Genomic DNA, 14,063 nt, shown 5'->3' on the forward strand with positions numbered 1-14,063 from the left:
AGTGAAGTACACAGCTTTCAAAAATTGTCTTTACCCCTGAGGACTCAAAAAAAGAGAGAGGTGGGGGAACAGATCCACCCCAATATCACCAGTTTGTAAAGGGTGTGCCCAGGCCCATCCACCCTTTCTAAAAAAAAAAAAAATTCCCCCACCCCAGAACCTCCCCTCAAAGGCGTCCTACTACCCCAGCCAACCCCCCAAATCCCCCCCAACATTAGAAGTACTGCCAGGTAGTCTAGCTGCCCACCCCCCCCCACCCCCTGGCCTCTTCCTATCTTTAGAAGAAATCCCTGGGTCTCTAATGGGGCCCAGAGCGCCCCCTAGGCTCTGGACTGATCAATATGGCATCGATTGGGTCTTTGCATCCATCATATGATAGGGACAAAGGCAGCCAACACCATTTTCTCAAGAAAATATAAAAATAATGGCTGCAATATTTCCATGCAAAACAAAAAGAGACGTTTTACAATTAAAAATGTAGGTCTTAACTCCATACATCGCTGTTTTTTTGCACGTCATACATTTTTTATTTGTATATAATTTAAATATTGTTTTAAAACAATGTGAACATTTTTCAATTAAAATTTGACATTTTTGCATAGTCAGAGGTATGAATTTTTTTTATGCTAAACTATGCAAATTAGCCACATAATTGCTGCAGAATTTTGAAAAATCTGCCACAGAATTTGCTGCCTCTTGCCACAGACTCTTGAAAAACAGGAAAGCAGAAGCTCTGGCTATAGGACACGGCAGAAAAGTTGTTAACTGGATGAGGAGTCATTTGAGCAACAGACTGGTGCTGTATGGCTTCCGGGCTGGTGAAAGCGTAAAGGGGTGCATTTTGAATGGGATCTAGCTGGCTGAGTGACAATCTGCCGCCACTGAGCACCTCTAGAATATAGCTGCCTTGTTCATGACATAAGGACCTGGGGCACATGACGAAATTATCAGGTGGCAGGGTTTATTTAAGACAAGGAAAAGCATTCCTTGGCACAGCGCTGAGTAAACCTGTGAAACTCATTGCCGCGGGATGTTCTGGGGGCGATTAGTTTTAACTGGATTAAAATTTAGGAACCACCCAGATCAGTTAGTCGTAGGCTGTTCACCATAAGGATCAGTGATGTCACGCCAAGTGCAAAGTACCCCCAAACTTGGAGGGTCTGACCTTCCATGTCATATGCACTTCCTCTAAGCCCTTCCCCGTTGCCGCTCGCCACTCTCAGAGATAGGATGACAGGTTAAATGGACCTTTAGCTTGACTCGGTTTGGCAATTCTTATGTTCTTGTGGTCTCATTAGTGACTCGTCTGAGAGGTATGGGAGGCCCTGGACTCTAAATGAAGGGCCGCCTGCTTGAATCAAATGCAATAAAACTGTTTATCCCAACTTTCTAATATCTGAATCCCCAAGGACGTGTGAGCCATTTCACAATGTGAAGGGGATATCAGCAGGTGACAGAGTTATCTTACCAAATCTGGGGGGGAGAATGAGAGGGGTGAGGCAGTGGCATCTCCAGACAGAAGTACTCAAGAGGACAAAAAGGTGACGGATTAGGTATGGAGGTGGACAAGCAGAAGTGACTTTCCACGCGATATGCTCTCCTCCCTACCAGCTCACAGCTTTTGCTCTTGCTATCTCCCACATGCCAAACTGTCAGGAAAATCCTTAGCCTTGAGCTCTCGTGCCCTCCCATATACTCTCTCACTCAGGTTTCTCTTATCCTTTATCCCACAGATAAAGGTAAGGCACACAGTCTAAGAACTGTAATCATTTAAAGTGGTGGCAATGAGCAGGCAGTTTGTAGGGAAACCTGAGAATTTTGGAATCTGCTCCCAAAACGGGCAGTTTCCTGACACCTGCAAGCACATTGGGTGCCCACAAAATGTTAAGATGCCAGTGCAAACTCTCAGGGCTGGAGGATGCTTTCTGTGAGAGAAGGGGATTGGCTGATTTTGGCTTTGTCTGGCACATAATCAATCGGATGCTCCCGGTTTCCTCCTGTGGGAGATGCATCCGGGTGCCAACATTCTGCCCTGGGTCCCAGGACTGTCGCTATCCGCAGGGAAAAACCTAGGGGGCAGAGGAGGGAGATTCCCACCGCCGCATGTATGGCCTCCAGATCTCCTGAAAGGACGATAGCTGATTATTCGTTCACTTAAAGTCGCTTTTAGGCAATCGCACGTGGGTGAATTTTAAAGGCCAGTCGCGCGCCCAAAACCGGGAGATACATGAATATGTCGGGACGGCGCACGCCGAGGAGATTTTAAAAGCCGCCCGAGTATGCATCTCCCAGCACGCGCACAAATGGAACAGTCCAAAAAAAATGGGTGGGGCATGGGTGTGCTCTGGGTGGGGCTCGAGCGTTCCTGGATTTATGAATTAAACCAGAGCGTAAAAATGTACACGCACAAGCGAGCACTGGGGTCCCCTACCGCGTAACCTTAATTCTCCTATGGATGGCGTGTAAGTCCTAAAAGAAAAAAATATAGGTCTGTCAGCAGGGTTTGAAGGGTCGGGGTTAAGAGGAGAAAAGAAAGGCTATTTAAAAAGGGGGGATTGGAAGTCCTATCCCTTACCTGGGCGAGCTGGGAAAAGAAGCGGTTTAACTGGTAATTGCGTCAGCGCGTGTTTCTATTAAAGTTCCCCCCAATTACACACACTGCGCATGTCTATATAAAATTGCACGCACATGTACATGCGTACAGCCTATTTTATACCATGCACATGAACATGTCTATATAAAATTGCGCGCACATGTACATGCGTACAGCCTATTTTATACCATGCATGTGCGTATGTTATAAAATGGCCACATCTGTAGACGCGAGCGACATACACACGTGCATGAACACCCACGCATCGGATTACAACTTACCTCTCGTAGTTTCCAGCCTTTGCTGTCTCTGGCTTGACTTTCTGTTTTCTCTCTCATTCTTTGCTCACGTCTCTGTTTCTTTTCCATTTTCTCTCTTTAGCACCCCTCCTTCCTTTATTCATACCACTGAATACCACTGTATTCTTTATTTTCCTCCTTTCCCCCTTGTTATGCTTTCTCCTGCTTCTCTTCTTGGTTTCCTATGTGTCCTATGCACTCTTCCCTCTCCCTTCCCTCTATTTCCATCTTCCTCCCATAAACTGTCTCTTCTCTCCCCTTTCCAGCTGTGTTCTCTCTCATCTCCAATTTCCTCCACTGATTGCTCCTGAATCCTTCCCCTCTATTTTGTGCTCTCTCCCTGTATTCCTGTGCTCACACCTAGCCCTGCTCCCCGCCTGCCTCCCCTTATCTTCTCTACAGTATGTCCACACCTTCTACACTCTCTCCCCCCCTCTTGTTTTCTCTTCTCCCCTTCCCTCCAGCACTCTCTCTTCCAATTGCTGTGCTCTTTCCCTGCACTCTCTCTCTCAGCCCTTCTTCCTCCAGTCCCCCTGCCAGTTTCATCTCCAGCATTTTCACTCTTTCCACCCTCCAGCTTCATACCCACCTTTCATCCTCCCCCCCCCCCCTCCTCCACCAGCTAACTCCCTGGTCCTCTCTTTACTCACCTATTTTGTTTGTTTGCTTATTTACTTATTTATTAAAAAGTATTTATTTCCCACACCCTCCGAAGCTGGGGCTGAGGCACATCAAAGCAACATGCATAAATGTATACAAATGCAATCATAAAAAGGTGCTCTATGCAGTAATAAGCATCAGCTAACTGTAACATGCACAGCGCACGTTTATCGTCAGAAAATGTCATGGGGATTGTGTAAATTGATGGACAACCTAAAGTTATTGTTTCAGTTTTTTCAAGATAAATATTTTTTAGTTCAGTTTAGCTTCTCACAATCCCAAGTCCCTAAGCCCACTTCTCCCTCTCCACTCTTCCCTCCCTTTTCTCTCTTTCTTGGTCATCCCAACCCCCCCTGCCCAACAAGAAAGGGGGTAGACGTCATGGCTCCCTCTCCCCACCCAGTGCCCCAATGGACTTTGTGGTTTCCTCTAATCACTCACCCATCCCCAACAACCTCATGGCTCTCTTTCTTCCTCCTCCTTCCCTATGGATCTCACTGCTCCCACTCCCCTCTCCACTATCCCCCATGGACCTTGGGTTTCCCTCTCCCCACTTACTCACCTCACGTGGACCTCAGAACTCCCTCTGTCTCCTTGTGGATTTCATCCCTTCTCCTATGGGCCTCACAGCTCTTCCCAGGTGGGCCTCATGGTTCCTTCTTCCCATCCTTCCCATGGACCTCAGGGTTCCTTCTTCCCATCCTTCCCATGGACCTCAAGGTTCCTTCTTCCCATCCTTCCCATGGACCTCACAGCTCCTTCTCCCTGTACAACTCAGGGCCATTTCTACCTGCCATCCCCCATGGACCTCAGGGTCCTTCTTCCCATCCTTCCCATGGACCTCAGGGTTCCTTCTTCCCATCCTTCCCATGGACCTCAAGGTTCCTTCTTCCCATCCTTCCCATGGACCTCAGGGTTCCTTCTCCCTGTAGAACTCGGGGCCATTTCTACCTGCCATCCCCCATGGACCTCAGGGTTCTTTCGCAGACCCTGTGAACCTCAAAGCCCCCCTACCTTGTTGGCTCCATTTCCCTGCCCTCCCTCTGCGGACTTCACAGCTTTCTCTCTCTCCCTGTCACTGCTGCTGCCATCACTTCCCACCTCCCCCAGCCCCCTCTCCACGGCTGGCCCCAGCACTTGCGAAACCCGCTTTCTTCTTGCCATGCGCTGGCTCCTCGTCGCATCCTCTTGCGGCTCACACAGTTTATGAACCATATGGGCTGCCGGAGGAAGAGATGAGGAACCAGCGCACTGCTAAAAGAAGGAAAGTTTTGCGAGTGATGGGCCTGGACACAGACTGAGGGGTTTAGCAGGGAGAAAGGAGCAGCAGCAGCACACAAAGTGTTGGGAGGGGACAGCTGGGAGTCATGGCATTGAGGAGACTCAAATCACAGGCCCCATGTGTCCATAGCACAGCACTACACCCAACATTTTGGTACTCTAGGTGACTACCTATTTTCACCTAATGGGACCACCAGCCCTGACCAGTGGAGTGTACCCTTCTGTGTCATTGCCACCATATTCACAGGACCACAGCAAGGGATTTTGGCACACAGGACAAGCTATCAGTCTGATGGTCCTCTCATCATCCTTGTAAGATGTAAGGTATAGATAAACATGCAGGCAACTTCAGGCAGGCGGAAGGAGTAAGACAGGTCTATAGCCTCTGTCCTTCCCACTCTACTGGAGCGATCCATAGCCCCAGAAATGAAATTAAGTAACCCAGACCAAATGCCTGCTGCATGCAGATTATGTAATCATTTTATCCGCCTCCCCAGAGGAATCTAAACTTACTAGAGACTTCCTGAAAATCACGGGCCCCACAGATGAGTTTGGGAAAGACAAATTGATAATTTTCCAGAAAATGCCAAAAAATTTGGCCAGCGGGAAAGTGAGAGGCAGGAGTGTGGTGCCCCAGAAGCAAGAGAGGAATTTAGGGGGGCACTTGTGATGCCTGTGGGGAGAGGTGGGGCAGACATATATATCCAGTCTCTCTTGCTAAGACCTAGCCACTTTTTCAGAAAAGATTTAACCTGAACCAAAACCTCTGTCAGGGCCAGCAAACCTTGTGCATGAGCATGCAGCTCAGCTCTTCGTGTTTAAATTAAGAGAACAAAAGATTGACCTTGGGGCAAGTTCTGTCATGATAAATGTTCCAAAACCTCATGAGCATTCTTTGGACTGCATGCATGAAGACTGCATCTATAGTAAACAGATCATTAATTTTAATATACAAAGGAATTCTGTGAACCTTCATGTCTGGAAAGCCTTTTGTTCTCAGAATCCTCTCCTTACTGCAAAGATCTGTATGTCAACACTCTGCACCCTTAACGTGTATTCATAACCTGGCTAGAAATTACAGCCACACGAGTTCCTCTGACAAGTGCCATTTCAAATCAGGTCTCCACTCAAACAGAAATGCTCATGTCCTATTTGTGCTGCAAGCTGGAAAATGTATTTATTATATATATTTAGGGGAGAATGTGGTATCTGTCGATGATTTGGCAATCGGCGGGGTGCACATGTGCGTGTCCGTGCGCCTGCACACTCCAATGTCCACTGAGAAGCGAAGGCACGCAGTCTCAGAGTCACGCGTGCGCATGTGAGCTCAGCTCGATAGGTACGCAGGCTGGTCAAAGAGTATGCAAAGCTCACACTTAATGAATGTACTATGGAGTCTGTGTGCTCATGCTCCCCAGTGGATGGCGGGGCGCTCATGTGCACACTAGTGCACACACACATGCACTCCACCATTTACCAACAGGTAGAAGTGTGCTGTGGTTGGGCGGGAGGAAGCGAGGACTGGGATCAGGCTGAGGAGAGGAGTCACAGTGTGCTAGGGTTGGGCTGGGGAGGGAGGACACTGGGGGACAAGCTACGGGGGGGGGGGGGGGGGGAAGAGTGCAGGTTCATGGTGGGGAGAGGAGTCAGAGAGCTCTGGGACGAATTTGGGAAAGGGATCAGAGAGTGCTGGAATTAGACTGGGGAACAGGGTCACCGTGCTGGAGGGGGAAGGGGTCGCTGTATTCTGGGGACAGGCATGGAAAGGAAAGAGAAGAGAGTGCTGGGGTTCAGATGGGGAGGTGAGGAGGAAAGTGCTGACGATGGGCTGGGGAAGGGGCAGAGAGTGCCAGGATGGAGATGAAAAAGAAGGTAAGACCTGCTGAGGTCAGGCTGGGAAAGGGAGAGAGAGTACCAGGGTCAGGCTGAGGATGAAGGCAGAGAGTGCTGGGGTTGGGCTGGGAAGGGAGGTAGAAACTACAGAGGAGCGAGGATTGCAGAGTGCTGGGGACAGGCTGGGAAGAGGGGGAGAGTGCTGGGGACAGGCTGGGAAGGAGAGGTAGGAGAGTGCTGGGGATAGGATGGGAAGGAGAGTGCTGGGGACAGGCTGGGAAGGAGAGGTAGGAGAGTGCTGGGGATAGGATGGGAAGGAATGGGGTGGGAGAGTGCTGGGGACAGGCTGGGAAGAGGGGGAGAGTGCTGGGGACAGGCTGGGAAGGAGAGGTAGGAGAGTGCTAGGGATAGGATGGGAAGGAAGGGGTGGGAGAGTGCTGGGGACAGACTGGGAAGGAGAGGTAGGAGAGTGCTGGGGATAGGCTGGGAAGGAGGGGGGGGAGAGTGCTGGGGACAGGCTGGGAAGGAGAGGTAGGAGAGTGCTAGGGATAGGATGGGAAGGAAGGGGTGGGAAAGTGCTGGGGACAGGCTGGGAAGGAGAGGTAGGAGAGTGCTGGGGATAGGATGGGAAGGAGAGTGCTGGGGACAGGCTGGGAAGGAGAGGTAGGAGAGTGCTGGGGATAGGATGGGAAGGAGAGTGCTGGGGATAGGATGGGAAGGAGAGTGCTGGGGATAGGATGGGAAGGAGATGTAGGAGAGTGCTGGGGATAGGATGGGAAGGAAGGGGTGGGAGAGTGCTGGGGACAGGCTGGGAAGGAGAGGTAGGAGAGTGCTGGGGATAGGATGGGAAGGAGAGTGCTGGGGACAGGCTGGGAAGGAGATGTAGGAGAGTGCTGGGGACAGGCTGGGAAGGAGAGGTAGGAGAGTGCTGGGGACAGGCTGGGAAGGAGAGGTAGGAGAGTGCTGGGGACAGGCTGGGAAGGAGAGGTAGGAGAGTGCTGGGGATAGGATGGGAAGGAAGGGGTGGGAGAGTGCTGGGGACAGGCTGGGAAGGAGGGGGTGAGGTGAGAGACTGCTGGGCTGGGCTAGAGAGGAATGTCAGACTGTCCTGGAATCAGAGGGGAGGAGGACAGAGTCCTGGGGCCTGGCCAGGAAGTGGTGTCAATGAGTGCAGGGCAGGTGGGAGGGAACTAGAATGCTGAGGTGCACATGAGGAGGAGCAGCAGAGAATGCTGAGCATTTCCATTGGGACATTCCCGCCATTACATTTTCAATGGGTATTGGCTTGTATATTTTATAATATTCCCATGTTAGGCGGTCTTTTCTTGGGACAGCCTGATAGCTTGATGGCATCACTAGGCACTGCCAGGGTTCACTTCCTGAGCCCGGTTTCGCCATGGGGCTGACCAGGGCTGGGGATACTGCAGGAGCAGGGTTCACAGGCCCTCCAGGGAGCGGTATTGGGGGGGGGGGGGGGGGGGGGGTGTGGAATGGCATCTCTGCCGTTGCAGAATCATCATACTTAGCGGCCGAAAACAGGCTGCATGCTCACCGGCTTCCAGAGGGGGAGAAGTGGTCTGTGACCCCTGACTGAGGACTGTTGCTGAGAAAACGGGGCTAGACAGGAGAGGCAAGAGAGAGAGGTTAAAATGCAGAGAAAGAACATGGTGCAGGCCCCATAGACACCCTAGTATTCGGCTAATAAACGATGGTTTCATTTGAGCCGGAAGCCGAAAGATGCAGGAAAAAAATAATAACCAGCAATGAGAGTTCTTAGCTCTCACAAACGCTGTGGGTACCTGCATTTCTTTCATGTTGGACTATCAATCAGGACTCTACCGATTATTGAAAACCAATCACATTTAAACGGAAAAGAGACTCATGAGGCAGAAAGGGAAGCATCCAGCTCCGAGGAATGGCTGCTGAACTGGGACCTTACCCGCTTGAAGGCTGGCATTCTTCAATCGGCCTACGCCAAACGTAGGCTCGAGCAGTCTTTTCACCACGCCCGGTGTAAATCCAGTGCTCCTGCCCCCGAGGAGCGTATCCGGTCCTCATGGCTTCAAGGAGCAACTCTGGGACCCACCTGACTGCTCCCAGCGAGTACAGAGCTCGGGGGGGCCCTGCAGGAAGGGACCCCAGAAGAGCTCTTGCGCCTGAGGGACTGAGGCACTGCGTGCCCGGACCCTGCACCAGAAGCCTTGCATGCCAGCTGGGAGCCTGCCCTTGCACCATTTACGCTCACTGAACCTGCAACCCCCCCCCCCTTGCTTGCCGCCTATAAAGAAAAGAACCGGGAATCCTGGGACGATAATCTGCCCGAGTTACATAATCCGCCTGCAGTTTGCAAGCCTGGATTTACCTCTCTTCCGGTTACATGTGAACAAACCCTTGTTTGAAGCTCCGCCGCCGAGTGTGGCTTATACCGGAACTGCGGGGGGGGCCCCCCAGATGACAAATACTTTTGGGGGCGATCCGCTCCCTCCGCATCGCCTTGGTTTACTGAGTAATCCGCCTCCTTTATTCTCTCCGAGTCCAGTCCAAAACGGCTCTCTCTTGTTTCCAGAATTGCCTTTGGACTCACTGGCGGTTATACCCTGTGTCTGTATTCCTGTTCACAGCCGTCCGTGTTCTCTTGCCTCTCTGAATTTCAGTCTAATTTAATGCCCCCCGCCCTCCCCCAAGCCTTGAGAAAATGCAATCCCCAGTCTTGAACCTGTCCTGGGCAGCACGGGTTATTGAAGGGACCCGTTCGCTTTCTGGGAAAGCTTTCGCGGCCGACCTGCCGTCTGACTGACAAGGAAAATCAATTGGGCCTGAATGAGAACGAAGCGAGGGGGAGGAATGGGCGCTCTGAGCCCCCCGGGGACGTTCTTTTTTCCTTGCCACCCCGCGTGCACAGCGGTCGGTCGTATTGTCCAGGGCCTGACAGAGACACCGGGGGAGGTTTCCGGCCGCAGAGGGACACTGAGAAGGGCTCATTGTTAACAGGTGCCGTGCGCTATGCACCTTCCCCACCCCCTCAACCCGCAATGTAATCCTCAGTGTGCGTCCCGGGGGTCCCCAAACTTCCGTGAGCAGAGCCACACAGACCATTTCAAGCCCACCGAGAGGGCCACATGATGAGAGGAGAGACAGGGAAGGGGGGGGGGGGTCCAGCCCTCTCAGTGCCGTGAAATACCGGGGCATAGGGCAGATAGGAGCAGGTAGGGTGCCAGTTAATAATATTTGTATATTTCTTCAGAGGTTGGAAATCCTGCCCCCATCTTATTCCCCCCTCCCCCTTTCTTTCCCAGCTCTGGCCTCCTGTCTCATCTCCTTCCAGCCTCTCCTTATGGCTCTTCCCAGCATCAGTCCTTTAATCTCCTCTCTTCCAAACTCTCCTGTTCTCTCTCTCCCCTCTGCTTCTGTCCTTCTCCTCTCTTCCAGCCTCTCCCCTTTCTTCCAAACTCTCCTGTTCTCTCTCTCCCCCGTGCTTCTGTCCTTCTCCTCTCTTCCAGCCTCTCCCCTTTCTTCCAAACTCTCCTGTTCTCTCTCTCCCCCGTGCTTCTGTCCTTCTCCTCTCTTCCAGCCTCTCCCCTTTCTTCCAAACTCTCCTGTTCTCTCTCTCCCCCGTGCTTCTGTCCTTCTCCTCTCTTCCAGCCTCTCCCCTTTCTTCCAAACTCTCCTGTTCTCTCTCTCCCCCGTGCTTCTGTCCTTCTCCTCTCTTCCAGCCTCTCCCCTTTCTTCCAAACTCTCCTGTTCTCTCTCTCTCCCCTGCTTCTGTCCTTCTCCTCTCTTCCAGCCTCTCCCCTTTCTTCCAAACTCTCCTGTTCTCTCTCTCTCTCACCTGCTTCTGTCCTTCTCCTCTCTTCCAGTCTCTGGTCTCTCCCCTCCTCCCGCTCCTCTAAGCCCCTGTGCCCAGAGGGCGCAGCCGCTCCTCTTCCCTTCACTCCTTCCAGCCTCTTCTCGCAGGCTTTCCCTTTGAAAATTATCCCACCTGCCCACACTGCCCCCTGCTAATTTGCTTACAGAATCTGTTCAAGAAGATTCACGTCCCTTACGTTTGAAAATGCAAAGGTGTGCACGGAGGTGCAAGCCCCTCCCCCCCAACCTTGCTGCAGGGGACGCTTCTGCCCCCTGAGGGTTAACGGATGCGCCTCCAGCCCTCAGTGCAAGTTAACTTTATATCACGGGTTATTTCTGCAGGTAAAGGCATTTCCATGAGTAAAACAAAGGCTTTACCTGCAGAATTGACTTTGAATATTCTTAGCTGCAGAAAAGGCTTTAAAAAATTACCCTTCCTCTGTCAGTAAATGTCCCTGCTAAAACTTGCCAACTTTGATGCTCTTCAAGATGCACAAGCATGCAGAAGAAATAAACATTTTGTTCACGTTTGGTAGGAAAAATAATTCTAGGAAACTGCTGCCAGAAATCTCAACTAATTTTGCTGCCTTGGGATCAACCTAAGGAGATTTCGATGCATTTTAACACAACGCCATTTAAATAAACATTATCGGGCCGATACAGTAAATATCGCGCTCCTGTGCGCGCGATAAAGTAATTTAATTTATTTCAATTAGGGCCGGCGGTAAAAAGAGGCGCTAGGGACACCAGCGCGTCCCTAGCGCCTCTTTTTGGACAGGAGCGGCGGCTGTCAGCGGGTTTGACAGCCGACGCTCAATTTTGCCAGCGTCGGTTCTCGAGCCCGCTGACAGCCACGGGTTTGGAAACCGGATGCTGGCAAAATTGAGCGTCCGGTTTTCAACCCACGAGCCGCGGGCCTATTTCAAAATTTTTTTTTATTTTTTTTTTATTTTTTTAACTTTCGGGACCTCCGACTTAATATCGCCACTTCCCCGGCACCGGCAGAAATTAGCGCCTACCTTTGCGTAGGCACTAATTTTTAAAGTAAAATGTGCGGCTTGGCTGCACATTTTACTTACTGAATCTCGCGGGAATACCTGATAGGGCCATCAACATGCATTTGCATGTTGCGGGCGCTATTAGGTTCGGGGGGGGTTGGACGCGCGTTTTGGACGCGCTATTACCCCTTACTGAATAAGGGGTAAAGCTAGCGTGTCAAAAACGCGCGTCCAGTCGCGGGTTAAGAGTGCGCCCCGCCGGAACGCACTGTACTGTATCAGCCTGATAATAAGGGGGAGATTTTCAACCAGTCCGCCTAGGTTCTTCCAACTGCAAACCTTGCACCTCGTTTTCAAAGGGAACGCGTGTGCGTAGTTTCCCTTGACAAAATCGTCCACTGGAAAGACCGTGCAGGCAGATTTGAAAATCCACTTTCCGTGTGCTGTTTTCCAATCCTGCGCTAAACATCCCCCTCCCAGCCAGAAGCACCTCCCCTCCGTCCTGCAAAACGTGAGTGGGCTATGTAACCCCAGTGCATAGGTTTGTAACCAGACAAAGAGCAACTTTCAGACAGGTCAATGAACCCAGAGAAACAGCTCCGAACGTTGTCTTCTACGAGGTCAATGTAAATGATTAAAAAATCCAACTCTATCCCCCTGGCAACTGGCTAAATTTAAGCACCTAAAATTGCCAGGCAGTCAAATTCTGCTAGATGAAAAAAGGATCAGGCAGCTCCGGGGGGGAAGGGAGGTGGGCATTCTTGTGGCTGGTTTATGATTTAGCTGCTTACTTTAAGGATAACCTTAAAACGAATGTGCGTGTGCCCAAGGACGCGCATATAGGCACACGCAGAAAGATGCCCTGGAATTTTAAACAGGGCACACACCCGTATGTTTTTAAATACACCGACCGCGTGCAGGCATGCTCCTAAGAACATAAAAAAATGCCATACTGGGTCAGACCAAGGGTCCATCAAGCCCAGCATCCTGTTTCCAACAGTGGCCAATCCAGGCCATAAGAACCTGGCAAGTACCCAAAAACTAAGTCTATTCCATGTAACCATTGCTAATGGCAGTGGCAAGTCCCTAACGGGGCAATTTTCAAAAGGAGTTACGCGCATAAATATAACTAGTATTGTAGCAATTTTCAAAAGCCATTTACTCGAGTAAAGTGCAGTTATGCGAGTAAATCCTATGGATAATACAATGGCATATATTGTAGCAATTTTCAAAAGCCCAGTTATTCAAGTAAAGGGCATTTTCAAGAGTAAAACCCAGTTTTACGCGTGTTAAATGCTTTTTAAAATCAGGTCTTAAGTGAACTTAATAGCTGGTGAACTTTTAAGAGGTTGCTCTAGCACAGCTAGCGTGGGGGGTCTTCCTTAGGACTTTTCGACTTTTACCCACGTATGCAGGTGGATTTTAAAACATGCTCGGGCGAGGGGGAAACCTGTTTTGGTTTTTTTTTTCAAATTAGTCCACCAGTTTGCCCAGTTAATACCGAGATATCCCAGACCCCTCTGGTTCTTCATCCTGCAAGCAATCCCCCCACTTGACCCCCGAACCCTGAGGCTGTGCTAAAAGCCTTAAAAGCTCCAGATCTCCAGCTCATCGGGACCAGCAGTAAAGTCACGCCGATAACAAGTTCAGCATTTTTTAAAATACGGCTTTACACGCGTAGGTCTTAATTTCATGAACAGTAGCCCTAAGAACATAAGAAAATACCATACTGGGTCAGACCATGGGTCCATCAAGCCCAGCATCCTGTTTCCAACAGTGGCCAATCCAGGCCATAAGAACCTGGCAAATCTAAATCTAGCCTGGCAAATTCTGTCCTGGCTGGTTAGGGTCGGCTGAAAAGACTCGTTTAACCGAGCCGCTGGATGGCTTACTGACCACGGACCCGTAAAGAAATAAGCCCGGCAGCCTGCATCTGAACTCGGGGCTAGAAGCCTCGGTTTACTGTTTCCCTCGAAAACTTGTTTAACCGGATTAGCCCTCCCCGTGCGACGCTTACCAGACCTTCTCGCGCTCTCTCTCGCCAGCCTCTCTGGTTTGCAGAATATTCTTTTCACAGCTTTTTTATTTCTCTCCCCCCCATATACCTCCGCCCCCTTTTGAGTTTTTTTACAGCCTTTTCGGGAGTGCACGTCCCGGTAAACGATACTCATCTCCTTCCAGCCCCAAAACAGAATCACAGGTTTCCTAACACCCGAACCACTTTAACACAACCTGGGGAATTTTTTATTTTTTGCTTTTCGTTTTTTCTTCTTATTATTATTTTTTAATATCTCTAGCAGTGTGCCAAGAACACAGCACGAAACAAAAGAAGGAAAAAAAAACCCTCGAGCCCCGCCTTGACAAAGGTGTCTGCTCCGATCTGAGACTGTCTTAGCAGAGTTTCAGCAAACTTTTAGGCTGATTCTCAGTGAACTCCACGGGAGAGCCGGCACCCCGAAGCGCGCGCGCGCGATTCTTTATTTAAATTAGGGCCCGCGCTAATAAGGAGGCGCTAGCGACACTCGCGTGAGCTGCGTGACCCTCGCGCCTCCT

General features: G+C 50.6%; 1 protein-coding gene across 2 annotated transcripts in view; it reads right to left on the bottom strand.

The window, feature by feature from the left end:
* LOC115086740 (calpain-13-like) overlaps positions 1 to 13,593 on the bottom strand; it is a 221,206-nt gene extending 207,613 nt beyond the window's left edge. For both annotated transcript variants that reach the window (XM_029593020.1, XM_029593021.1), the window contains exon 1: positions 13,528 to 13,593. The gene's annotated coding sequence lies outside the window, so the exon portion shown is untranslated. The remainder of the gene's footprint in view (positions 1 to 13,527) is intronic.
* Between the last annotated feature and the right edge of the window lie 470 nt (positions 13,594 to 14,063).

The sequence above is a fragment of the Rhinatrema bivittatum genome, chromosome 3 (assembly GCF_901001135.1).
Source record: "Rhinatrema bivittatum chromosome 3, aRhiBiv1.1, whole genome shotgun sequence".
In the NCBI taxonomy this organism is placed as follows: Eukaryota; Metazoa; Chordata; class Amphibia; order Gymnophiona; family Rhinatrematidae; genus Rhinatrema; species Rhinatrema bivittatum.